The sequence below is a fragment of the Cavia porcellus genome, unplaced genomic scaffold (genome assembly GCF_034190915.1).
Source record: "Cavia porcellus strain 051 isolate PalLab524CR breed Dunkin Hartley unplaced genomic scaffold, mCavPor4.1 scaffold_7, whole genome shotgun sequence".
NCBI classification, from domain to species: domain Eukaryota; kingdom Metazoa; phylum Chordata; class Mammalia; order Rodentia; family Caviidae; genus Cavia; species Cavia porcellus.
In genome coordinates this window covers 6,749,671-6,775,253 of record NW_026947490.1, presented here as the reverse complement: position 1 = coordinate 6,775,253, position 25,583 = coordinate 6,749,671, and the positions used below count along the sequence as shown (strand labels likewise).

At 43.9% G+C, this 25,583-nt stretch overlaps 1 long non-coding RNA gene across 1 annotated transcript; it reads right to left on the bottom strand.

The window, feature by feature from the left end:
• Positions 1-7,498: 7,498 nt before the first annotated feature.
• Positions 7,499-9,525, bottom strand: LOC134476697 (uncharacterized). The gene is made up of 3 exons (XR_010048510.1): positions 9,256-9,525; positions 8,225-8,328; positions 7,499-7,853 (listed from the first exon to the last, which is right to left on the bottom strand). It is a non-coding gene; the product is annotated as an uncharacterized LOC134476697 (long non-coding RNA).
• Between the last annotated feature and the right edge of the window lie 16,058 nt (positions 9,526-25,583).

Sequence of the window (25,583 nt, the reverse complement as noted above, 5' to 3'; positions counted from 1 at the left end):
CTGCTGTGAGTTCAAGGCCAGATCTGCATGGCGAGATCCTCTTTCAAATTAAAAAAAAAATAGATAGGTAGATCGACAGACAAAGGCTCACTAAGTACTGATGCTTTGCCAGCATTATGGGGTATAATCCCCCCAGTAATCCCATCAGCAGGGTGAGGGAAAGCTCTGGCTAAGATGATACACCTAGCAAGTAGAGCAATCAGGGTTCAACTCCAAGAAGTCTGTCTTCTAAGCCCTCACTACTGTACATAAGTAAGACAACAGGAAACTTGAAACTCTTGATACATTTTTTGAACAACTGAGTCTTTCCTATTCACCCTGCCACTTGGGTCCAGATAAGACATTGGTGAAGACCAACAGCTAGTAGTGAGTTCCTAAAATGTGCCTGTGGGTACTCTGGGCCGAATTACACCTTCTCACACTTGTATATGGAAGTCTTAACCCTCAGTGTGGTGGGGTTTGCAGAGGAGCCATTGGGAGGGGAGTAGTTTCAACTGAGATCATGAAGGTGGGGCCCCTCGGATGAGATTTGAGCCCTTATAAGAAAAGATATTCTATTACAAGGATGCATGCTGTCATGGCTTATGTCTGTGTCCCCCAGGCCTCATGAGTTTGCATTGTTCATTTGTGATAGTTCATTGTCTAGTGCTTGGATTGATGGTGTCAGTGCTCCACCCACACAGAGGTGGGGCCAGGATGTGATGTAATGGCAGAAGAAGGTGTGTCTTGCTCTTTGCTGGTTCCTGCTTGCTGTTTGCAGCCACCATGAACTGCGGCCCAGCCATGCCTGCCTGCCTTGGAGCCAACTGAGTGTGGACTGAAACCTCCAAAAACTGTAAGAAATAAACCTTTCCTTTCCCAGCTTTGGCTTCAGGTATTTTGTCTCAGCAACGAGTAAAAAGTAACTAAGACACGTGCATACCCATGTTTATAACAGTACAACTCGAAGTAGCAAGATCTTGGAAGTGGCCTACATGCCCATCAACAGATAAATGGATAAATAAAATGTGGTGTCACACACAACAGAGAACTACTCTGCCAGAAAGAAGTAAAAACTTGAGTTATTGTAGAAAATGGATGCACCTCGAGACCATAATGTTCAGTGAAATAAATTAGACACCCAAGCTTAGATATCGCCTGGTTTCTCTTACAAAAGAAATGCAAAGTATAAATAAAGGTAATAGGAAGTAGGGGAGACCGAGCTTTCTCAGAAGGGAAGAGGATCAAGAGCAGAGGGCAGGAAAGGGGGTGAAGAGATGAGTTCTGTGCCTGGGCCAGCTCCACACAAAGACTGTGAACAGTGTGCACTGCACACTTGTACTAAGAGAGAAAATGAGGCTTGGGTTCCCTCGCTGTCTCTCACCCTACACACACACACACACACACACACACACACACACACACACACACACTCTCACTGAGGGCTATGGGCCACACTACCGCCCCCTGTGTCTGTGGCCCCATCCTTTCCCAGACTGTAGACAGCCAGCCTTGACCGCGGGCTTCTCTGCTCTGACACGGAGTGAAGACACCATCCTGGTGCTTGGGCCACCAGCAGCAGCATTTCTCTGCAGCGGCCAAGCTGCCCCAAGACAGCGGTCCCGAGCTTACTCGGAGAGCGGCTGAGGCAGAGCCAGGACCTGCAGGCACTGAGGACGCTGGACAGACTCAGCCTCAGGAGATGGGAATGAGCTAGGAGTCACCAGAGAAAGCTGCGCAGACCACAAGAGGCGGAGGACAGAGGAATGAAGCAGCCGAGAGGGGACAGCAGCCCTGGGCCGAGAAGGGGTGGGGAGAAGATGGGGGCCCGTGACATGTGATGAGAGATTTTTTTTTTAATCGGTACTGGGGATCAAACTCATGACCCCCTACTTGCAAGGCAGGTGCTTATGCCGCTGAGCTAAATCCCCATGCCCTAAGAGATCTTTTTTTTTTTTTTTAATTTTATTGTGAAAGTAATAAAAATGCAACAGCACAAGACAGAACAAAGCCAATCGAGACAATGCAGTGAAAACTGGTACAGGATTCCACAGTAGGATACTGGGATAGTAGCAATAGGTATTATGGTGTATCTCCTTAACTTCACAATAGTTGTCCAATCAATTAGGTATAGCAAAATCAAACCAAAAATAGAACATTATAAAATCAATTGAGAATACTGAATAGAGCAAAAAAAACATAACAAAACAAAACAGTGAAAACAACCTATGCCTTCAAACAAAAGATGGAAGGAAATGCCCATATTTGCTATACTGCATATGGTCATCCTCCCAAGAGATGCTGAGACATCTATCCCCAGTAGCTATTGGGGGGGTGGGGGTGGGGGAAGGGTGCTTGATTTTACAGCCTACGTGGCAGTAGGCTCACAGGTAATGGTTCTCTTCCTAGCCCAGGCTGGGGTGCACTGGGACAGCTAGGCAGCTAGGCAGCTAGGCAGGTCTGGGGTGCCTGCATCCACCTCCCCGTGTGCTTGGAGAGTGAAGTTCTAAGCAAGCAGGCGAGTGCCACCAGTTCCAGAGGCCCAGCGGCCTGGGGAAACTGGGGGCCAGAGTGCCAGGAGCTGAGGGCATAGAAGAGGATTCCCAACAGACCCTGAGAAAGCCTGAGAATAACACTCAAAACACTTGAAACACAGAAATATAGGAAAATGACAAAACGAAAGACCAAATTACAATCTCAAACCTCCAGCCCATCCCAAGAAACTTTAGGAGTGATGTATATAGAAGAAAATATATGCCATACACCTCAAATATTGGACATAATAGCAACTGAAATAAACAAGCAACTCCAGGAAGCTTTAAAGGAATTCAAACTAGAAATAATCTCCCAGGTAAAAGAAGAAATGATAAAAGAAATGAAAGAGATACTGAATATATCTAAAGAAAACACAGTTAAAAAATTGGAGGAACTAAACAAAGAGAATCCTTAGATGAGCACTACAAGAAATAAACAGAATACATAAAGCAGATACACAGACATATAAGAAATCAAAAATTCCACTGAAATCTGTAAACACCACCTCAGTGAAAGTGAAGATAGAATTTCAGACTTTGAAGACAAGATGGCAGCTAGTGAACAGGAAAGAAAAGATCTTTTAAAAATAACAAAGAATCAGGAAATAACAATTCAACAAGTGCAAGATGACACAAAGAAAAACAACATAAGATTGATAGGGATTAATGAAAAAGACGGGGATGACATAAAGGACGTCAAGAGGATATTTAGAGAAGTAATAGCTGAAAATTTCCCAAACATGAGATTGGAAACTGACATCAGGATCAGTGAAGCATATAGAACTCCAAATAGTCATAACCAAAATAAAACTACACCCAGACATATAATGATCACCATCCCAGAAATCCAACACAAGAATAGATTATTAAAAGCTGTCAGAGAGAAAAGACAGATCACTTATAAAGGAAAGCCTATCAGAATCACAGCAGACTTCTCAGCACAAACAATAAAGTCAAGAAGAGCATGGAGTGAAGTATTCCAGATCCTAAAGCAAAATGATTTCCAACCTAGACTGATGTACCCTGAAAAACTGTGCTGTAAAATCGATGGTGAAATAAGATACTTACATGACAAAGAACAGCTGAAGAACTTCATGATCACCAAGGAAACCCTGCAAAAAATATTGAAAGATAGTTTAGATACGCTTAGGAAAAAAACACTAAGCAAAGCAGATAATTACACAGAACAGAAAGATAAAGATGCAACAGCAGAAAGATAACATGTCAACAATAAAGCAACATATAATGGTTATAACCATGTAAATGGTCTCAATGCACCAATCAAAAGAAACAGACTGGCAGAATGAATCAAGAAACAAAATCCAGCCATATGCTATCTACAAGAAACCCACCTAACTCAAAAGGATACTCACAGACTGAAAGTCAAAGGATGGAAAACAATACTTCACGCAACAGGAACCCTAAAAAAAAGCAGGAGTAGCCATTCTGTTTGCAGACAATGTGAACTTTAAACCAATAATGATCAGAAGAGACAAAGAAGGTCACTACATACTCGTTAGGGGAAAACTTCAAGAGGAAGAGATAACTATCTTAAATATATATGCGTCAAATTCCAGAGCACCCAGTTATATAAAACAAGTATTAACAGAAATAAAAAATCAAATTATCAGTAACACAAGTGTAACAGGAATCTCAACACACCATTGACATCAAAGGAGAGATCAACCAGACAGAAAATCAGGAAGGAAAGAACAGAACTGAATCACACATGTGAACAAATGGACTTGATAGACATATATAGAGTGTTCCATCCAACAACATCAGAATACACATTCTTCTCAGCAGTACATGGATCATTCTATGAAATACACCATATATTAGCTCATAGAACATATTTAAATAAATGCAAAAGAGTTGAAATTATCCCTTGCATGTTATCGGATCATAGCACTTTGAAATTAGAAATTAATGATAAGAGATACTGCAAAAATCCCACAAACAAATAGAAACTGAATAACACACTCTTGAGTAATCAGTGGGTCACAGGGGAAATTAAAGAAGAAATTAAACAATACCTACAAGAAAATGAAAATACAAATACAACTTACCAGAATCTGTAGGATGCAATGAAAGCTGTTCTCAAAGGAAAATTTATTGCACTGAGTTCCCACATCAGGAAAACAGAACGAATACAAATAAATAACCTGATGCTACACCTCAAACAGCTAGAAAAAGAAGAGCAAGTCAAGCCCAAAGCCAAAAGAAGAGAGGAAATTATAAAAATCAGAGCAGAAATCCATGCAATAGAGACTAAGAAAATAATCCAAAGAATCAACGAATCAAAGAGTTGATTCTTTGAAAGAATAAAAAGCTCCTAGCCAACCTTATTTAAAAAAGGGAAGAAAAAAGTCAAATTCATGTAATAAGTAATGAAAAAGGTGAAATCATTACAGACTCTATAGAAATACAGAAGATCATCAACACCTATTTCAAAAACCTCTACTCTCAAAGGTTTGATAACACAGAAGAAATAGACAGATTCCTAGAAGCACATGAAGTACTAAAGCTAGGTCAAGAGGATGTAAAACTGCTGAATAACCCAATTTCTATTAATGAAATTGAAAATGTAATTAAGTCCTTTCCTACAAAGAAGAGCCCAGGCCCAGACGGATTCATTGCAGAATTCTACAAGAAATACAAAGAAGACCTAATGCCCAACACTCAAACTCTTCAATGAAACTGAAAGGGAAGCAATCCTTCCTAAGTCATTCCTGGAAGCAAATATTACTCTAGTACCAAAACCTGAGAAAGACCCAACTAAAAAAGAGAACTATAGACCAATCTCCCTAATGAACACAGATGCAAAAATCCTCAATAAAATATTGGCAAATAGGATGCAGCAAATCATCAAGATTATACAACATGACCCAGTGAGATTCATCCCAGGCATGCAGGGATGGTTCAACATACGTAAATCAATAAATGTAATCCACCATATCAGTAAAGCCAAAAGTAAGAATCACATGATCATTTCTATAGATGCAGAAAAAGCTTTCGATAAGGTCCAACATTCATTCATGATAAGAACTTTACAGAAAATTGGAATAGATGGTCTTTACCTCAATATAATAAAGTCCATCTACGACAAACCAACAGCCAGTATCATACTAAGTGGCCAAAAACTGAAGGCCTTTACTTTAAAATCAGACAAGACAATGATGTCCTTTATCACCACTCCTATTTAATATAGTACTGGAATACTAGCCAGAGCAATTAGACAAGAAAGAGAAATAAAAGGGGTAAAGATAGAAAAATAAGTTAAATTATCATTGTTTGCAGATGACATGATACTCTACATAGAAGACCCCCTAAACTTCATTGAAAGACTCTTAGATATAATAAATAAATTCAGTAACGTAGCTGGATACAAAATCAATACTCAAAAATCAATAGCATTCCTATACACTAACAACAGAATCACAGAGAGAGAAATAAGAGAAGCTACAACCTTTACACTAGCAACCAAAAAAATGCAATATTTAGGAATTACTCTTTCAAAAGAAGTGAAAGACCTATACAGGGAAAATTATAGTACACTGAAAAAAGAAATTGAAGATGATCTCAGAAAATGGAAAGACATCCCATGTTCATGGATAGGAAGAATAAATATTGTGAAAATGGCCATTCTCCCAAAACTCTTATACAGATTCAATGCAATCCCAGTAAAAACATCATCAACATACCTCATAGATCTAGAGAAATCACTCCTAAAATTCATCTGGAGCGAGAAGAGACCTAAAATAGCAAAGACAGTTCTAAGCAACAAAGGCAAGGCAGGAGGCATCACAATCCCTGACTTGAAGTTATACTGCAAAGCAACCATAGTAAAATCAACATGGTATTGGAATCAAAACAGAGCCAAAGATCAATGGAATAGATTAGAAGATACAACCACAACTACAAACACACTCAACCACCTCATCTTTGATAAAGGGGCCAAACAGGTTCACTGGAAGAATGACAGTCTGTTTAATAAACGGTGTTGGAAAAACTGGCTCTCCATATGTCAAAAACTAAACCTAGACACATGCCTGTCACCATATACTAAATTAAAATCTAAATGGATCAAAGATCTGAATATTAAAACAGAAACACTAAATCTATTGGAAGAGAAATTGGGTAGAAACCTTGAAGACATAGGGGTAGGTAGAGAATTCATGAACAGGACTCAAACCGCACAGGAAATACTTCCCAGAATCAATAACTGGGACCACCTCTTATTAAAAAGTTTCTGCACGTCAAAAGAAATCTCCAGCATAGTGAAAAGAAAACCCACAAACTGGGAAAAAATCTTATTCCACTCTCCCTAAGACAAGGGACTTTTGTCTAAAACATATAAATAATTAAAAAATAATTAGACCCCCAAAATTCAAAGATCCAATCCAAAAGTGGGCATGAGAGATGAATACATACTTCTCAGATGAAGAAATACAAATGGCAAATAAATACATGAAAAATGTTCATCATCATTGGTCATTATAGAAATGCAAATTAAAACCACACTGAGATACCATCTCACTCCTGAAAGAATGGCCAGGATCAAGAAAACCAACAACAACAAATGCTGGAGAGGCTGTGGGGAAAAAGGAACTCTCCTACACTGTTGGTGGGAGTGTAGACTGGTACAACCTTTGTGGAGGTCAGTCTGGAGATTTCTCAAAAAGCTGGGATTGGAAGTCCCATTTGTTCCAGCTATTCCACTTCTAGGCATATTCCCAGAAGAACTGAAAGCATCATTCCACAGTGATATATGTGCACCTATGTTTATAGCAGCACAATTTGTAATCGCCAGATCTTGGAAACAACCCAAGTGTCTATCAACTGAGGAATGGATTAAAAAGTTGTGGTATTTTTATACAGTGGAGCACTGCTCAGCTTATAAATAAATGGACGCAGCTTGATACCAGTTAGGGCACTTGAGCAATTTAGGGAGACCCTGTCTCAACATAAGAAATAAAAAAAACGCTTGAGCAGGCAGCTTGTGAAGGTCGAAGGTTTAGTCCTGTTTATTGGGCCAGGAGTCTGGCAGGCAGGACCCAAGGATGTCACTCCCTGTCCACTCTCCCCAGCCAGGTGATCTGGGACTGTGCTTGTTGCTTTGTGGTCTTGAACGGGCATCCAGGGACCCAAACAGGCTACGGTGTCAGCCCCGCATTGAAGTTCCAGCCAGGCCCTGCAGTGTGATCACACTTAGAGAACAGGAAAGGCAGAGCTCTGCAGCCCTGGGGCTGCCCGACCAGGTGTGGGCGGCTCAGGGGTAGAGCCCTCGCGACCCACGCAGGGTTTTCTCTGCGCCCCGCGGGCTCCAGGCAGGTGCATCTGCAAGAGAAAAAGCCGCAGCTGGGGAGCCTGGCACAGCGAGAGAGGCCGAGGCCCTGCATCTCTGTGCGGATCCCGGGAACACCAGGCCACCCGCTCCTCCTGCCCCGTGCCGCCCTGCAATAGAGGAAGCGAGGCGCAGGTAGGGCGCTGCTGCATGATTCCCCTTATGCGAGGAACCAGCCTCTGAGCTCAGAGTGAGGTGTAGGAGAGGCCAGTAGGAAAGAGAAGTGGCTTCTGGAGTTGGGGAAAGGAATCCAGAGGACAGAAGGACAGGGCTAGGGAGAAGGGTTTAAGGACCAAAACACGACTATGTCTGTATCACTAATTCCCCCCAAAAACATACAGTTGCCAGGCGTGGTGACACAAACCTGTAATCCCAGCACTCAGGAGGCCGAGGCAGGAGAATCGCTAGAATCAGTGTAGGCTTCATAGTGAGTTCAAGGCCAGTTCGAACTACACAGTGAGACCCTGTCTGAAAGACAAAACAAAGTACAAATAAAACAGGAAGAAAAATGTAAGTAGGAAAGAAGGAAGAGGAGGACCTGCGGAGAGTGCAGGCAGGAGCCTGCGAAATCCAGGACCTTTTGGGGTCTCCGGCAGGGAGCCAGCGCGGCAGGGAACTGAGCCGGCTGGGGTAGGTGTCAGGCTTTGCTTCCTCTCCTTCTAGTCACACCCTAATCCCCAGTTAGGACGTGGCCTACTAGGACCGGGAAGCCTTTTGTAGTGGCACATGCCTGTCACCCCAGTACTCCGTGGGCTGAGGCAGGAGGATCCCTGGGAGCTCAAGGCCAACCTGTGCTACCAGGTTTGCCAGCGAAGATTCCTGGTGAGAAAGTTCAACCGAGAAACAGAATCCGGAGGTCCCGACCGGTCCCCGGGGCTGCCGAAGGGAACCCCGCAGACTTCCCATGGTGGGGGTCCACCGAGTCCCCGCGGAACCCTCGGGGTGCAGGAAGTCGGGGTCCGCACAACGACGCAAAACGACCAAGCTGTCGTTGGGGTCAAAGACGTGGAACCCAAGGGGACCCGCGCAGCCTGCACCAGGGCCAGCGGCAACTCATCCTGGCGACCGACCCCAGGGCCCCAGCGAGGCCGCAGCGGGTCGCACCTCCCAGGCGCGAACCTCCCGGCACGCTGCAGCGAGACCCGGCGGGCCGGTGCCGCCCCCTGCTGGCCGTTTGGGGAAGTCCCGCCGCCGCTGAGGCTGGATCTCTTGGTGAAGAGTGGGGGCGAGTGATTTTCTTTCTCCTTGTGTTTTTGTACAATCGGTCTTGCCCCCAGCACTTGTGAGCTCAGCAGTGGCAGTGACATCGCTGGCAGTTGTAACAGAAGCAGTTTCCGAAGCCCACCGCTGGGTGATTTTGCATTTAGCTGCGTGGCACCAGGAAACCCCACAAACCTTGCTTTTCCTAAAATGGCGTGGTTCCGGGGAAGTGGCTTGAGACGTCTGGCCCCCGAGTTCTCGTCGCAGTGCAGCCACTTGCTCGGGGCCTTTGGTCGGGTCCCTAAAGGCTCTGCGCCTCCTTTTTCTCTGCTGTAAAGGGAGGCCACTAGCAGGGCTTCGCCAGCGCTGCGGCCCTGGGCGCCGCGTCTAAGGCTGACCTGGCTGGGGACGGTGCCTGCGTCCCCTCCGGGTCACCGCTCCTCCCCCTGCCCCAAGGAAGGGTCCCTGCCACTTATCCTCGTCTACGGGTGTGTCCGCGAGGGGGCGCTCCCGGGACACACCCCAGGGACACATGGATGAAGAGTTTTCTCTTTCTTTCTTCCTGCTTTTTTGTTATTTGCTGAATAGCTTCCAATGGGGCACATTTTTGTCTGTCTGTCTGTTTTTGTTTTTCGTCTTTTTGAGACAGGGTCTCACTATGCAGTTCAGGCTGGCCTTGAGCTCACTTGGTAGCCCAGGTTGGTCTGGAACTCGCTATGTTTACTGCTTCAGCCTCCCTAGTGCTGGGATTACAGGCGTGCGCCACCACACCCGGCCACACATCTTTATGTATGAAAATAAGGAGAAGTTTGTTGCCGGAGCCTGTTTCAGTCTAGCAGTAGAGAAATCCTGTACAAAACAAACACCTTTGTAATCCCCAAATCATCCATCTCGCAAAGAAATGTACTCTTTTTCAAATTACTTTTGTTTGATAATTGTGAAAATTGCAATTTTTGTTGTTTTAATCAATTGTATGGTATTCATTTAATTATATACTAACCTAAATTAAAGAAATTTATGACCTGATGACCACAAGAAGTTGAAAATATTTAAAGGTACACATATATAAGCATTATATACACTTATGTTTATAAATATGATTATGTGGCAGGAGGATGATGAGATTTAAGTGAAAGATCTTAGAGCATATATTAAATTAGGAAAAATCTGTTGGGGTCGTAGGGGTTAAGGGCCAGGGATTTAGCCCAGCAGACAAGCACTTGCCTGGTAAGTGTGAAGTTCTGAGTTTGATCCCGATTATATATATATATATATATATATATATATATATATATATTAAATTGAAGGAGACAGAGAACAAGCTACACTGCCGCACTACTCTTGAGGAGCTTGTTTGTCTGCCTGTAAGTAGGGAGTTGAATCACTGGGGTATTAGATTCTACCAGATACTTTTAAAAGTAATCGAAGCAAATGCATAGAGACACATACCTGTAATCCCAGCACACTGGAGGCTGAGACAGGAGAATCACTGTGTAGTGAGTTCAAGACCAGCTTGAACTGCATAATGAGATCCTGTCTCAAAAAAAAGTGAACAAAACATTTAATTTGGAATTTTTAATATCTATAATATGGAAAAAATTATGTCCTTTGAAATGATTTCAACTTAGAGTGAAAATGGTTTTTAAAATGTTGCAACCTTAAAAGGCATATGGAACCTGGGCGTGGAGACACATGCCTATAATCCCAGGACTCAGGAGGCTGAGGCAGGAGGATTGCTGTGAATTCAAGGCCAGTTTGCACTACATAGAGAGATCCTGTCTCAAAAAACCAAAATAATCATAATAAGCACATGAGGAGGACACAGTTATTTTTAGAACTTTTCAGGGCATATATGGTTTAAAAGTTTCAGTCACCACCATTATTAAGATCTCTTGAAAAGTAGTTTTGAAAATCTACAAGGCAAGGAATGCACCATGAATAGGATGATCCTGTGACAGCTTTTCCATAAATGTTTATTTGCATGTGGGTGAACTAACGTGAGGAATGAGCTTGTAGTTTCATCACTCAGGAGGCTGAGACAGAAGAATCAAGAGTTTGAGGCCACACTTGGCTACATAGCAAGACCTTGCCTCAAAAATAAAGCCAAACGACTATGGCGACCGAAAGAAATTCAGGTGAATTAGGATAATTCTAGTGTGAGCGACCAAAATCTGGGTTAAACAGAAAAACAGAACATCACATCAAAGGTGGTGATGACTGCATCCATATACGGAGCTGGCATCTTTGGAAACACATTTCCCGCCAGCTCTTCTGGCTCCCCTTTCCTGCTTGATGCTCTCACTTCTGGGCAGATTTTCCCTTACGGAACAAGATGACTGCCAGTACCCTGGTCTTCCTTCCGGTTTAGCAAACCTGATGAGGGCAGACTGGGTCTTTCAACACGCTCAATGAAATGACGGAGGTGGAATCTCATTGGCTTGGCTGCCTATCCAAGAGCCAATGACTGTGGCCATGGAAATGGAATGGCCTGATTGGCTAGTTCAGGTCATGTGGCCTCCCTGAATGGGCCTTGGGTTGGCTTCATTCCTAATGAATTCATTCCTAATGGAGGAAGTGTTATTTCTTGTAAGAAACTGAGAAATGTAATAGAAGAGAAAAAGGACAGTGGAGATGTCAGAGCCATAGAAGACTTTTATATAACCTGTCAATCAGCAGATATTTGGCTGCCATCTGGGAAATCCAGATTCTGTGTCAACAGCATCTGCACAGTGTATCATACTCAGAGCGTGGAAATGAAGATGCATAAGGACACGTAGGATGTTCATTTTCTTTCATTCTTTCTTTTTTTAAAAACTGTGTCCAGATTTGGAAAGGCACTAATGAATTTAACAGTATTATTTTAAATATTTCAAAAGTGATGGGTATCCATATAATTAATTTGAAATATTTCAACAATATGTAATTTTATTACATTTAAAAAATTAGCTACGTAGAATGAATGGGTTTCATTTCCGCAGATTGGTAGGTCCATTAACATAGTTCGATTATTTTTACTTCCTGTCACTGTTTTACTCCTTCCTTAGGTGCACATTTAAGGGGTTCAGTGCATATATTTGGCTCACATTCATCCCCATAGGAGGCTTGTTTTCACTTGTGCAAAATCAAAACATCAAGTAAAACAGGTTATTGTCCTGTGGAGTGCTCCTGGCCATCAGGACAGGAAGGTTCAGAGGTCAGGGTTCAGCAGGTCAACTTGGCCCAGAGAAGGTTCTGGAAAAAGTTGAACTTGGGGTGGTAACTGATAGGATTATTTCCAAATGATGAGAAGTATAAAACAAAGGAGGCCTTTATCCTGAGAACACGGAGAGAGATAACCGGCACCCCCAAATGCTGGAGTCTGGCTTTCTCTCTGGCTGACACGTGGCGTGTGTATGTGTGTGTGTGTGTGTGGTGGTGGTGGTGGGGAGAATGTAAGTAGCCTCGGTTTGGGGTGGAACCTAAGGGGGCATCAGGGATGCACGGGTTGCTCATTGGTCCTAGGTTTGGCACCATAGGTAAATTCCCAGGGGCGGGGAAGATGATGTCACAGGTAAATTCCTAGGGGTGGGGGAGATAGGAGCTTCCTGGCTCCCGTTGAGGCTTTCCTGGCTACAGAGTCCTGTCTGGGCCAAAACCCTTTCAGTAATGAAGGACTGAGGAGGCTCTGGAGAGAAGAGGCAAGAAGAAGCAGAGTGGTCCCAGGAATGAGAAGCAGGGAGTCTACAGGGAAGTCATTGTTTTGGGGAGCGTACACTTCATTGGTGGACCTCTGAGAGGACAGGGATGGGGTGTGTGGGGAGGGTCCATGTGGGGAGAGATGCAGGATGGGTCGTGGACCAGTCATCCTCAACTTGGGACAACTCTGAGGAACTCGGCTGTGGCACAATGGGACTATGGAAACAGAAGTTTTGACTGCCCGAGGCTGCACAGTGGGCAGGTGCTGGAGCAGGCCTTGGCCCAGGGCATCCGACTCCAGGGTTGGCCTTCAGAGCCTCCATGCTGTACTGCCTGCCACCATCTTGGATGCTGGTAGGGTGATGAAAGTGTAGTCTGGTCAAAGCCTGGCAGCCCTCAGCCACAGGCAGACAGGGAGCTGTGAGGAGCTGAGCTAGGTTCAAGCACCCCTGACACACCAGCCCCAGCCCAGTGCCCTGCCTGCCCCCCACCCTGGGTGTGGCAGAGACATTGACAAAATTTCAACCCCGCCTGCTCAGCCCAGCCACAGCCTCAGAGATGAGAAAGCAGACTGGTTGGCAACTGGGTTGGCCGGGTGAGACCAAGAGAGGAGGAAGGGAAGAAAAAAGACTGGAGCCAGTGGACAAAGTACCCAAGGGTTAAACAGGGTGGCCATGATCCAATGACATCACAGTGCATCTGGCTCAGAACCTTGGAAAACAAGCTCAGTGTTTGGGCTTAGAGCCCCCATGGGGCCTCACCTGGAGGTGGTTGTAAGTGGCCTGGGGGACCCTTCCCTGGCTGCCCACCCTCCCTGGAACCCCCTGGCGAGGCTTATTTTATCTTTTCTGATTGTGGTAAAATACACGCGCCATAAAATTTTACTGTTGTAACTGTTTTTAACTTAAGCTGCATTTGGCACATTCACATCCCTTGTAAATATCACGGGTCCCCAGAACTTTTTTTTAACTGTCCCAGACTAAAACTCTGTCTCCCCCTCTCTGAGCTCTTCACCCTCCTGAGCCTATAACTGTAAGGACACTGGTTTGGCAAGGCAATAACATCTCAGGTGTTGGCTTTTCTAGTCACCAGTACAGGTGACCGTGCATTTTAATCAGCATTTATTGGTGGAGTAGGGGTGAGAGGCTGCTGCCCAAGACACCAGTTGGATGGACTCTGAGTTTCTGCAAAGCATGTGAAACCCTTTAGAGCAGCTCCCTTATCTCTAGGATGATTTCAGACCACCAGAGGGTCTGCTTCATAATCTCAGTTTGATTGTTATCACTGCAGGAAAATTAGTTCACCAAGATAGGATGCAAGATAGGAAGTACAAATAGGCTTCTCCGTGCTTTTGTGGCAATCTCAGGATATTCCACAATGACTTTAATCCAGGATATGGATATTGAGATTGTGTCCAACAAATTTTGTTTTATTTTGTTTGTTTGTTTGTTTTGAGACAAGATCTCACTATATAGTTCAGGCTGACCATGAATTCACAGTGAGCCTCCTGCCTCAGCCTTCCAACTACTGGGATTACAGGTATGTAACACCAGGCCCAGTTGTCTCAAGAGTAGTTTTTTTAAATGGAAAAAAAGTAAAATAAAATTTCATAACAAAATAACAGAAAAATAACAATAGTTAATACATTGCACATCAAACATACTATCAAGGTCACTGTCATTTGTTGTCTCAAGTGTTTGATGCTCTTCTAGCACAGATTCACTTGGCTTACTCACAGGTGAGTCACAGATGCATTCCTTCCCAATTCTTTTGTCATTGGGAAATAATGCTCAAACTCTTGAAAGCACAGATAGGCTTTGGTTCTGTGTCTTTGAAAATCTCTACTAACGTTGAAATATCAAAATTTCTAATGTCCACTTGTTGCCCTGTAATTCCAATATGGCTTTGAATGCAGCCACTTTATCTGCCAATTTGAACACAGTTGTTCTCCAAGTGACAAATTGAGTTTGCTAAGCAGATTGAATGTATCACAAGACAAAGCAAGTTTTGCAGCCTATTCTGTATCACTGAAGTGTTCTCTCAGTAGTGACTCTTTCTAAAAGAAATCTTGAAATCTCTGCAGTGTCTCTGGAAAACTCTGTAATCTCCCTTTCGAAAACTATCTCAGTTCTGTGTGTAAGAGAGGACATGTTTGCCCTGTGTCTGTCTCCTGACAGACAGGGACATGAGTTAGGGGTATGTGATGTGGTGGATCATTTTAATTCCATCATACACGACATTAAGTTCAAGTGACATCTGTGGCGAGACACCATTTCTCTGTGGGTGACACAGTGTTATAGATTCATGTTCAGAAATGGCTTCTTTGACTTGAGTCCTGAAACCAGGAAGCTATCCACTCATAGCAGCTGCTCCATCCACTCATAGAACAACACAAAATGACCAGTTTGGTTTTCCTGATAGGTGAGCATTCAAAAAATTTGAATTGTTCTGCAGCTGTGTTGTGCTCAGAAAAAAAAAATGCATATAATATATCCCTGTGTGCATTCTCTTGAAAAAGATGTTCGAAAACAAGCATTGTTGCCTTGTCAGTATCAATGGACTCATCAACCTGGATTATGCTGGTACCATGCTGACTCATTCCCCCTCGCTAACAATCATCCCTCCACGTCTGCTGTTTCATCAGCTCATCTGATCGTGGTGCTACCCGAATGAGGAGTGCATGCCACTGTTCCAACTGCGGCCTCTCCGGAAAGTTCCCAATGAATCTTAGCAGCAGCAACGAATCTCACCTACAGGAAAGGGCTTCTTAGCCTTAGCCATGAGGTTAGCCACAAAGAATAATGGTCCCACCGTGGGGAAAAAGGAACCTTGCTGCTCTGTTGGTGGGAATGTAAACCAGTGCAGCCAAGATGGAAGTCAGTCTGGAGATCCCTCAAAAAACTAAAAATAGGAGGGCTGGGGATTTAGCTCAGCGGCATAAGCGCCTTGCCTTGCAAGCAGGCGGTTGTGAGTTCGATCCCTGGTACCGATAAAAAGGAAAAAGACAAAAAAAAGAAGTTTCATCTGACCCAGCTGTTCCCCTTCTAGGTATCTTCACAGAAGAGTTAAAATCATTGCATTACAAGGGTACATGCATGCCCATGTCCGTAGCAGCACAATTCATAATAGCTCAATCTCGAAAGAGGCCTATATGTACATTAATAGATGAAGGGACATAAAAAGATGGATATACAGACAATGGAATACTACTCTGTCACGAAGAAAGATGCACCCAAGTCCTCTGTAGGGAAAATGGATGAACATTGAGTCTGTGGTTAAAAGTGAAATAAATCAGACACAGAAGCTGAAATATCACATGGTTTCTCTTACACGAGAAATCTAAAATAAATATGAATAAAAGGCAAAAAGATAGATAACAGGAAAAAAGGAAGAGATGGAGGAGGGGGAGAAGGAGGACAAGGAAAAGGGCCGCTGGAAGTGAAGGGAAGGGCACAGAAAGACCAGGATCAGTGATGTATCTGTACCAACGCCTCACGCTAAATTGTTCTGCACTGCAACTATGCACTGATAAAGACAGAAAAACCCAAAACAAACACGAAAAAGAGAATGATGGCCTCAGTACCCCACACGTTTGATAAAGTGGTGACCTTCACTAACTGCTTCTGTACTTTTTTCTTTTGAAAACCCCCCAAGGCTCATCCTTCAGTGCAGGGGGCTTGGTGTCCATGTGGTAAAGCCATTTTCAAGGTCCATGGCTTCCATGAATACGGTAGCTTCATGTTATGCAAGGCTTGAATCCTCGTTTCAGTGAACTGGTGAGTTGTTTTGGTTTTGGCTCTGGAGGTGGGGTCTTGCTGTAAGGCCTGAGTTGGCCTTGAATCCTCAATGTTCTCCCTGCCTCAGCCTCCCACTGCTGGGGTCACCAGGGTGGCCACCAGGCCTGTAACTCCACAAGCCAAAACAGGAACTGGTTAGTGTGTAGGGCTGGGGACCCTGTCCTAAGGGACTGAGCACTGTAGATGCATTTGCTGGCTTCCTGTCCAGTGGGACTTCGGTTGGGTTTGTCCAATGAGAAACACTAAGAAGAGTGGAGGCAGAGGCCAGCGAGGACAGTGCTTCCACTGCTCGCCTAGTGGCACTGGGCATGGCCCAGTCTCTGGTCACGCATCCTCCTTCTACTCCAGCTCCTCCTCCTGACTGCCATCCTCATGGAGCTGAGTCCTACTCCGTCCTCCCCTTGTCCCTAGTCCTGATTGGTCCAGGGACCTCTCCATCAGCTCTGCCCACCAGGGTTGGGCAGCAACTTATTGATGGGAACAGTAAGCAAGAATCTCATTCCTGGCTGAGCGTGGTGCAGCACAACTGTAGTCCCAGAACTTGGAGGCTGAGGCAGGAGGAACACTGAGAGTTCAAGGCCAGCACAGGCCTTATGGCAAGACCAGGAGGATTGCTTCAAGTTTAAGGCCAGCCTGGGCTGCATTGTGAATTCAATATCAGCCTGACAATGAGACCCTATTCTAATAATAATAATGATAATGATGATGATGATGATGATGATAATCTCATCCACAATGTAAGCTCATTTGTCTCTCCATCTCTGTCTCCCTGCATTATGTAGAAATTTCACGGGAGTTGCACGCAGCTGTGTGTTGGATGTCACTTTACTACAGGACATCAGGCTCAGCTAAACATGGGTCCTGGGACCACGGTCTGCTGTTCAGAGGGCCCAATTTTGCTATTAAGAAGACTCTTCATCACAGAGCAGAGTAAACTTTAACCCCTCAGGCCGCACTGTGCCAGATGTCACGCTGAGATGTCCTGACACCAGCTCTTTCCCGAGAGCTGACATCAGCAGTCCTGAGCAATCACCCTCCTGGTACAACCTCCCAAAACTAATGCCATGCAAAATAGAAATTAGCCCAAATAAAAGCCAGCATTAACTGAAGGACCCTACACTACTACATTAACCCAGCACATCTTACTCTTTTTCCAACCAAGTTACAAAATATTTGCACTCTGTACTGCTCTGGATCCACTGCAAATGTTGCTGCACTGGATTCCTCTTCTTGAGGTAGTTCAAGTTACATATTTTCCTACACCGTAGTTACCATAAAAGGGCTACAAATTCCTTATCACCTCCTTGTCAGACTGTTGTCATTCCCCCCTCTCAGATCATAACAATGCAGCAATTAGAAACACAAAAATGAAGTTGTTATGGTTTGTGTCTGGATCTCCCCCCAAAGCCTCATATAGTCATGGGGGAAGGCTTCTAGAGTTTGTGATTGATTCATGGTCCAAAGCTGGGATTGTAGATGTGAGTGCTACAACTAGTGTGGGTGTGGCCTGCACACAATATAAGGGACAGAAAGAGTCTTCTGTCTGCACTTCTTCCTTTTTTGCTCTTGTTGATTTTGTTGTCTTCTGCTTCCATAAATGGTTGCCTCTGTGCCATGACCCACCCTGTCTTGAAGCCGGTCGATTATGGACTAAAACTTGCACAAACTTTGAGCTAACCGGGGCTGGGGATTTAGCTCAGCAGCATAAGCGCCTGCCTTGCAAGCAGGCAGTCGTGAGTTTGATCCCCGGTACTGATAAAAAGGAAAAAGACAAAACAAAACAAAACAAAACAAAAAAAAACCTTTGAGCTAACTAAACCTTTCTTTCCTTAATTTTGAGCATCGAGTATTTGTTTCAGCAATGAGAGAAAAGCAACCCAGACAGAATTCATGTAAAAATAAAAACAAAATACAAGAGAAAAATCTGTGTCATCACACTGAGTCTAAATGACACTAAAGACACAAACTTGGTTTATCCAGGCTACAGGCATTATTAATGTACTCAAGGAGTTCACAGCTCATAAAAATAAGGAGGAAACTGTAGGTGGGAACATAAAACCCGCATCATCTCCTTCTCCAGCAGAACTGTTCCCAGATGCCGGATGCACAGACGGGAGGCTCAGCGAAGCTGTCTGTGAGGCTGCCACACAGGCCAGGGCTCTCTCCTGTCTGCGTCAGAGGCACTAGGATATTGACAAGGCCTGGTGGAGGTTGGTCAAGGAGCCCTGAGGGATTTCTGCAGGCTTTTTGTGCTGCACGTTGATGTCCTCCGGCACCTGATGCCAATGCCTCTGCTTTGTCTGACGCTCCTGGACCAGCTGCAATTGTTCCATTGCAGTTCACCCCTTAGTTCTGAGATGTCCTCTCTGATAACTTGCTCTGCTTTCTAGATAGACAACAAGAATCTTTTTTATAGGAAAAAAAAAACTGTCTGTTTTGCAATATTCAGAAACTTCTGGATGCATTCATTAACATCAGTTGGAATATTTTCCTGGTTGATGCCATTGATGTAATCCTGACTCCAAGAGAAGCAAATCGAGTCTCAAGTGATGATTCTAACTGGCCGACCAAGGTACTGTTAGAATTTTGCAGAGTGCCAAGCATTGCTTGAAGAAGTGAGGCCTCGCCCAGAAGCCCCAGCAGGGCACCCAGGGCCCTGTGTGCCTGCATGGAAAATATATCGTTCAGTGCAGTCGCCATGTCTGGAGTGGATATTGTGATTTTTAAAAAATATCTTACAGTTACAAATTATATATAGTTACTTATTCCAGAATAGCTTTTATATGCTATAACAATCTACATAATTCAGGGCAAGGGAAATCTCTGCTAGGTCATTTTTTAAGATCTTGCTCAATTCTCCTCCACAGGGTGCCTCCACTTTGCATTCCCACAGACTAACCACAAAGTGCTTTCTCAGAATTGTGGGTTTTTGCCATTGTGGTGTTTTGCATTTTGATGTTTTGTCATTCTGTGACTTAAACTTATGTTTCTGCTAATGTGTAGAATTTGATTCTTGAGGCCTTAATTCATTTAAATGGCTTCCACTTAGATTCCAGATACTTATTTTTCAGGTCCAAACTTTTTTTCCTTCAAAGACGTGGTTAATAAGATTATAGGAGTGGCACCTTCATGGCTATTGGCATCAAATGTGCCTAGACACAAGAGAGCACTTAATACACTCTGTACTTGCACATGAGAGGCCACTTAAAGCACTTGCACTTAGTTATGGCCTTTGCATGGAACTGGACAACTTGCACAGTCCATACATTTTTGTCTCAATCCCCATAGCACATGTCCACATGGGCACACACCCTCCTCTCTGAGTGAAGAGGGAAACAAGGTTCAAAAAGACAAAGGAGATTTATCCAGCCTGTAAATGAAGAACTGAAGACTAGAGACCATGAAATCAGATTCCTAATCCATGACTTTGAAGGTAAAAAACAGTGCCCAAGACTATCCCTGCTTCTGAGACCATTTGCAAGTGCAGAGGTGGTAACAGTTGTGTTTAATTCTTCATTGGAAAAATTCACAGAATTTGCTGAAAGCTAGTATATTCAGAGTTTCAACTCACCGTATTAAAAGGATATAGGTTAACATCTGCCAAGGAAAAGGGCACATAGGGTGGAATCCAAGAGAATTCCATATGTAGAAATTTCCCAAATGTCCTCTGTCACCGTTTAAATCCTCCTGCAAACAATGTGTAGCAAAATGCAGGGTGCATTGCCCACCAAGGAAGTTCACTAGAGGCTTCAGTAGGGTTTAATCTTACGCACATGGCTGGATGTCCATATGGTGACTTCAGTCTCCAGTTCCTTCAGAGATTAAACTGACAGTGTCTCCATTTTTCCCAGTATAAAGTACACGCTACCTAGCGTGATCTAAGGTCTTTAGGTAACCCACACACTTTTTTTATTGTTCTTTGCGTGTGTGTGGGCATGTTGTACTGAGGGTTGTCCCTAGCACCTTGGCACTGAACTATGTCCCTAGCCCTTTGAATTTTCAGCTGTCCTCCTTTATTCTCCCAAAGTGCCGGGACTGCAGGTGTGTTTCACTGCAGCTGGCTGACAACACTCTTATCAGGAAGTCAGGATAAAAGTTTAGTAAATATCTCCCAGCAGCTGAGATTGAAGGTCAGATCTCTCTTTGGACAAGCTGAAAATCCTCATGGTGGAATGTTTTTTCCTTGCAAAACATTGATAAGAAGCTGGGCTGCTCTGCAGGCCATCCCAGCCAAACAGCTCCCTCTCTGCATCTACATATGATCCTACATGATTGCAGAACAGGACTGGAAGATAAAAATAGAGCATTGCAGAAAGGAAAAGAGAGGCACAGGGGCGCATGTGCATGAATGTAATGAAGATTACTCTGCCAGAAAAAATACAGTGGCCTTGGATTATTAAGAAATCACATCCTGGGGCTGGGGATTTAGCTCAGCGGCATAAGTGCCTGCCTTGCAAGTGTGCGGTCGTGAGTTTGATCCCTAGTACTGATAAAAAACGAAAAAAGAAAAAAAAATTAAAAAAAAAGAAATCACATCCTTAGCCAGATGTGGTGGTACACACCTGTAATCCTAGCATTTGGGAGGCTGAGACAGGAGGATCATTGTGAGTTCAAGATCATCGTGGGCTACAAAGTGAGCTGAAGGCCAACCTGAACTACATAATGAGATCTTGTCTCAAAAAGAAAAAAAACTCACACCCAGTAAATTTCTCTACTGTCAAACATGAAAGAAATGTGCTAGTTGGAGCCTACCTGTTATTTGTGTTGGGTCCCCGTGGGTCTCAATATTGTTCTCTGATTGATCTCATGGAGGAAGCCTAGGTGGTGCTAACTCTCAGTTCTCATGGCAAATAATTAAAAACAAAACAACACAGACTCCTGAATGACTACTGACCACTTTCTACTATCAAATTACTTTTCCTTGTGAGGTAATATTCCCATACACATTGGCTCGCAAATTTGCGCAATAGGTGTAAGTTCATCTCTTTATCAGCTCTTTTATCTTGGCTGCAGGTCTGCTGCTGGCAGTTGAAAGTATTCCTCCAATTAGGACGAAGTTCAGCAGGGTAGAGGCCAGTTAGGAGTGTGGGAGGAAAAGGAAGACAAATAAGGGACGGTGGTGGCACTGAACAAATGCAGGTATACCAGCAGCGTCTGCTGGGAAGCAGGCCCGGGGGTGAGGGGGCGGGGCTGGAGACTGAATGGGGAACAAAAGGTGGCAGTGGTGGGGGGAGATGCAGACATACAGATCTGCAGCCCCAGAACACTCTAAAGGAGGAAGAAGGGAAGATCTAGTCAAAGCGAAAGAGGCAAAGGTAAAATGAGAAGAGCTCATGGAAAATAGGACGGGCCCTGGGTCTCTTGGTCCTAGGGTTATGGGAGGATCTGTAGCTGGGGACTGACCAGAGGCATGGCCCAGCAAGGTACCTGGCTCAGACCACCCATGCTGAGGAGAAGTTTTTGACCATGCAGGGTTTTTTGTTGGTTTTTTTTTTTTTTTTTTTTTTGTCTTTTTCCTTTTTATCAGTACCAGGGATCGAACTCACGACTGCCTGCTAGCAAGGAAGGTGCTTATGCCGCTGAGCTAAATCTCCAGCCCCCCATGCAGGGTTTTGAGAGGAAGTGTCATGGTGCCAAAGCCCGCGGTACTGGAGAGAGACCAAAACCACACAGTACAAATGAAGTTGGATGCAGCTGGGCTGTGTACTTTGTTTCCAAGCATGCCTGCAGTCTTGGTGGAACAAGGTGACCTCTGCCAACGGATACTTTGACACAGTCTTCTTCCATAGGTCTAGTTTGCTGATTCTTCACTCCAGGGCTTTCTGTTGTTCACTTGTGCTATTTGCTACTCAGGTGGCTACAAATTTGAGACCCGCATGGGTAATTTATCAAGCCTCCGCCTCAAAATACAAAATGAAACAGGGCCGGCTGCAGTTTAGAGGTAGGGTGCTTGCCTAATATGCACTGACCCTGCGCTCAATCTCCATAATCCAGTTTGGTCAGGAAGGGTCCCACTGAGAAAGTGATGTTTAAAGAAAGACTGCAAAGACAAGGATTAGTCAGTACATGTTAAGAACTTTTTTATTTACAGGTTTGAACTCACTGTCTCAGCCTCCCGAGTGCTGGGATTACAGGAGTGTGCCACCACGGGAAGGAAGCTCAATAGATGCTAAGAACTTCCGTACAGAAAAAAGCCAAACTTTGAATTTGTTAAGGAGCCAGCCCCTTTTCCACACAGTATGTTAACCCCTGGAGCAAGGCATTTTGCAGTTTTTTCACAGGGTGGCCAAGCATGGAGACTGAAGACCTAAGTTAAATCCACCTTCCTGAGGACACAGTTTGGGGCTATTTATGGAATAAAGGAAGCAGGGTGGGCTGAGGTGTGGGAAGTGTCGGGAGGTGAAGTGAGTGGTGGTCCAAGCATGTGCAGTCTTCAAGGTGCTTCAGGGGGCGAAAGTTCAGGAAACAGATACAGCAAAGCTGGTGAATGGGGAATACTACACAGCTCAGCTGTGTGGCCATTTTAGCTGGGTGCACACTTGTAATCTTGGGGGGGTTAAGGCGGGAGGACTGTAAATTCAAGCCCAGCCTATGAGATTTAGTTTACTGGGGCTGGGGATTTAGCTCATCGGCATAAGCACCTGCCTTGAAAGCAGGCAGTCGTGAGTTGGATCCCTGGTACCGATAAAAACGAAAAAGACAAAAATAAATAAATAAAATTTTCAAATAAAAAATTTAAAAAAGGGTAGCATGGAGCTTCTGGGTTTAATTTCCAAAGCCAGAAATAAAAAAAAAAAAAAAAAAAAAGAAAGAAAAGAAAAAGGAAAAAAGACTTTTGGGTTTTAAAAAAACATTAGTGATTTTATTTATTTATTTTTGTACCAGGGATCAAAGATTTTATTTTGTTTAATTTTATATAAAGAGGAAAACAAACAATGAAAATGAGTTTCAGAACTGGCTAGTAGGACAGTTACAATACTTGATATTGTTGTCCTATAGTAATTATTCAAAATACAGGACATCAGCACAACATTAGCACAAAACATTCTTTCCAAGAAACAAACAGAAGCTTGCTGTATAACTACCTTAAATATTTTGTATATACATATATTTTTTTCCTTTTTTTTTTTTTTTTTTTGTCTTTTTTTGTTTTTATTGGTACCAGGGATCGAACTCACAACTGCCTGCTTACAAGGCAGGCGCTTATGCTGCTGAGCTAAATCCCCAGCCCCATTTTTTTCCTTTTTCTCATTCTTTCTTTTCCCATCACAGTTTCATCTCAATTCATAATATCTATTGTATATGTTTTTTATTTTGAAGAGAAGAAAAAACAGAAAAAATCAAGGTGCAAACAAAGTTAACAACAAAAGAAAAATGACAGCAGTAACAACAGCACAACAGTAGCCATATAGGTTTTCAAAACAAGATAGCAATTTAACAGTGGTTGTTAAACTGCATATTGTTATCTTCGAAATGGTTGCTCAGGCTACGAGACACAGGAATAAAACAGAACAGTAAAACAGAACAAACCATTGGATTTCAAAAACAAGACAGGAGGAATCCCCCACAGCTGCCACAGCACACACTGCCATCCTCCAAATAGAGGCCCAGACCACCAGCCCCAGGCCTGCAAAGTCAAACAACACAAGCCTTAAGCTGTTCTTTTCTCCTGCTATCAGCTCAGCCCCAGTCCTCCGAATCAGTCAGTTGCTTATAGGGGTGGGAGATGGTGGGGCAGGTGGTGGTATTTGCTTTTCTGGTTTCGCAGCCTGCACTCCAGGGGGTTAACAGGAAGGCATGCTTTGTCTTCTCGCTGAGCAGTCTCCTCCTGATCTCCAGGGCAGCGCTGGTTCACAAGTGTTATTTTTTATTTTTTAAAGTTTTTTTTTTTTTTTTTTAAAGACTAGTCAAGTGGAGTAGTGAGAAGTGGGGAAAGAGTAGAACAAGGAGTTCAATGTTCACTGACTGTGAACAATCAATTGAGATAACTCACTGCCTTCGGACCAGCCTTAAAGCTTTTTTTTTGAGACAGAGTTTCGTTTCGCAATTCAGGCTGGACTTGAACTCACTTCATAGCCCAGGCTGACTTAGAACTTGTAGTGATCCTCCTGCCTCAACCTCCCAAGTGCTGGGGTTACAGGCTTGTGCCACCATGCCTAGATTTCTGGGTTTTTGAGTCAAGGTCTCACTCTGTAGTTCAGGCTGCCTTGAACTCACCATGTAGCCCAGGCTGGTCTTAAATTCTTTGGTGATCTCCTGCCTCAGCCTCTCAAGTGCTGGGGCTACAAATATGCACCACCACACGCAGAAAAATTTAGTGATTTAAAAAATTAACTAAGAATATGTAAATAAGAGGGAGGCTAAAGGCAGAATAGAATAGAAAGTATAAGATTAGGCTGAGGGAGGTGGTATAGCCTTGTAATCCCATATTCGGGGAACTTAAGGCAAGAGGATCGAAAAGTCTGATCCCAGCCTGAGCAATTAGGGATGATGCTGCCTCAAAACTTGGGATACAGCTCAGTGTGAAGGCCCTGGGTTTGATCCCCAGTCCTGGAAGAGGGTTGGTTAGTGAGACTGAGATGAGATTGAGATTGGGCCAGCTGTGTTTGTTGACTGGTTTTTCACAATATAAGTCTTGGAGATGGAGGAAAAGAAATACAATTGGCAAAGTGAATGTGGGATAATTGCAGAAGGAAAAGAAGTAGATGCTTCAGGGTGAAAACAGGCCCCTGGAAGAGCTTACGGTAGCAATAAGGCTATGATCACTGTTTTTTGTGTCCCCCACTTCTCAGGCTGCCATCAGGTCTTGGCTATCCTATCAAAAACCTGCTAGAGGGGCTGGGGGTTTAGCTCAGTGGCATAAGTGCCTGCCTTGCAAGCAGGCAGTCGTGAGTTCGATCCCCCTGGCAATGACAATGCTCAATGTATGTACCTTTATTGTCCCTTTGGATGTGTTCTGAAATTTCTTTTCTCTTTGAAATAAAATGGATTTGAAAAATGAAAATAAAGAAAGGCACTGCTTGATTTCATGCTAGAAAAACTGAAGATACC